This window comes from Saccopteryx leptura, chromosome 2, assembly GCF_036850995.1.
Source record: "Saccopteryx leptura isolate mSacLep1 chromosome 2, mSacLep1_pri_phased_curated, whole genome shotgun sequence".
Classification (NCBI taxonomy): Eukaryota; Metazoa; Chordata; class Mammalia; order Chiroptera; family Emballonuridae; genus Saccopteryx; species Saccopteryx leptura.
In genome coordinates, this window is record NC_089504.1 from 353,117,748 (window position 1) to 353,119,991 (window position 2,244).

The following is a 2,244-nucleotide window of genomic DNA, read 5'->3' on the forward strand; positions in this document are numbered from 1 at the left end:
AATATTTGCAGAATACTTAGTGCAATATAAAGTAATTAGTATCTGAAATAGAATAAATAATAAATATGCAATATAATGATGGTGATGATGGTGATGATGATGTACTCTTCACCCTATAAGAAAGTTTGCTAATTGCTTGAAATTTCCCCATAAATATATATTTTTATTTTATTTATTCATTTCTTCTAAGACAATTTAGTGAGCCCCTCCCCCATTTCCCTGCATTGTGCTAGCACTGAGGATACAATGCAGTCAAAACAGACATAGTCCTGTTCCAATAGAGCATGCAAAGTAGTAGGAAGAATAGCATAATGATTATGTGAGCATCTGACTTAAGTTATGATAATTAACAAGAAAAAAATGAAGGTGCTGGGAGATCTATTCTAATCTGAAACACAGTAACAAATAGAGGATAGCGCATGAAATATTTGGAACATCCTTATATTTTAAAATATCTGAAATATTTGTTTACCTGGAATAGTTGTTTAGTTAAAATTCAAATTTAACTGGGCATCTTGTATTTTATTTGCTAAATAGTGACACTTCTCTGAGGTTCAGGAGAAATGTCCCCAAGAAGAGTGAGCTACTGAGTTGAAAACTGAAGAGTGAGTGAGCATTGACCAGGTAAACGAGGTGCAGAATGATGGAGCTTTTCTAAAGCAGAGAAAACAGCATTTTCAAATGTCCTGAGGTAGGAGGGAGCATTAGTGCATTTTAAGAACTTACGTTGCACTGTAGGATCTCAAACAGCATGAGAGAGGTGGTGTTTCATAATGCTGAGAGATAGGCAAGTTTACATAAGTAAGGATCTCAATCAATACTTGATTGACTGAAGTCACTAAAAGGTTTTAGAAGAGTAGAAACATAGTTGCATTTTAGTCACAGGAAACTTTCCAATATCTCCTTCTAATATCTCACTTTTAATATACAACTCTTCTTATATCTACCATTGGATACTCATTTATGATTTTATTTTTATTTTTTAATTTTTTTTAATTTTTTCTATGTGGCGAGTCTTCCAGTGAGAACTGGAAGACCCACTAGGCAAATTCAAAAGAAGCTGTAAGCCCATCATTAGTGATTTTAAAAGTATATTCAGACACGAGAACAGTAAATTGCCCAGATAAATCTCCCAGATAATCTAAACATCTTCTGTCTGATGGATAGAGAAAAGGAGTAATATGGATAAAGAAAATGTTCGAAACCCTGGGATCACCAGCTTGAGCATGATGGGCTTGTCTGGCTTGAATATGGGCTCACGAGTTTGACTGTGGGGTTGCTGGCTTGAAGCCTAAGGTTGCTGGCTTGGACTCAAGGTCAATGGCTTGAGCAAGGGGTCACTGGCTCAGCTGGAGCCCTCCAACAAGGCACATATGAGAAAGCAATCAATGAACAACTAAGGTGCCACAACAAAGAATTGATTGTTCTCATCTCTCTCCCTTCCTCTCTGTCTGTCTCTCTCTTGCTAAAAAATAATAATAATAAATTAAATAAATAAATAGAAAGACATGGTCATTCTACATGACCACAAAAGGTTGTCAATCTTAACTATCAAAAAAATAATTAACAGATACATCTTTATGCTATATATCTGCATTATGTATCATTAATGAAGATTTCATTTTGAATCAGTGGAGAAAGCAGTAGTTCATGGAGAAAGCTGTACTTTGCAGCAGTATTAGTAAAATAATAAAAAACCCTCCAATATGAGACCTGCCAAAAGAATTATGACATTTGTGATATTGAACCTCTATTGAGTCCCTAAAAAAATTCCAGAATAATCAGAACAGATGTGTCATTAACTGTGATCATGACAAGAATGAGGATGATTTGCAAGACTGTAATTAAGCATGCCAATACTGAACCATGAGAAAACGGATCACGGTCAGTTCACAGCTTTAAGAGTGACATCAGGAAAACTATACAGAAGTCCAAAGATTGTGGACTAGACCAGCCATTTTCAAATGATGTGTTGCAGCATCACGTGCTGCAAGAATTTTTAAAACATGCAATGCCTGACTATTTAGTCAGGGGCACTGGCCTCTTTCCCTTAGATTGTCAAATAACAAAATAACAACAGCCAACAAAGCAGTAGCCATCTGGTGTAAATGAATCAAAATTATGCCTACTTTTTTTTGTCAGATCGGCAAAAAATACATTTTTTGGTGAGCTGCACAATTTTCATAATTAGTTTATGTGTGCTATGAGATGAAAAAGGTAAAAAACTGCTAGACTAGACTATGA

At 35.2% G+C, this 2,244-nt stretch overlaps 1 non-coding gene across 1 annotated transcript; it reads right to left on the bottom strand.

The window, feature by feature from the left end:
* Positions 1–1,009: 1,009 nt before the first annotated feature.
* On the bottom strand, positions 1,010–1,072 carry LOC136395999 (U7 small nuclear RNA). The gene has a single exon (XR_010749435.1). It is a non-coding gene; the product is annotated as a U7 small nuclear RNA (small nuclear RNA).
* Between the last annotated feature and the right edge of the window lie 1,172 nt (positions 1,073–2,244).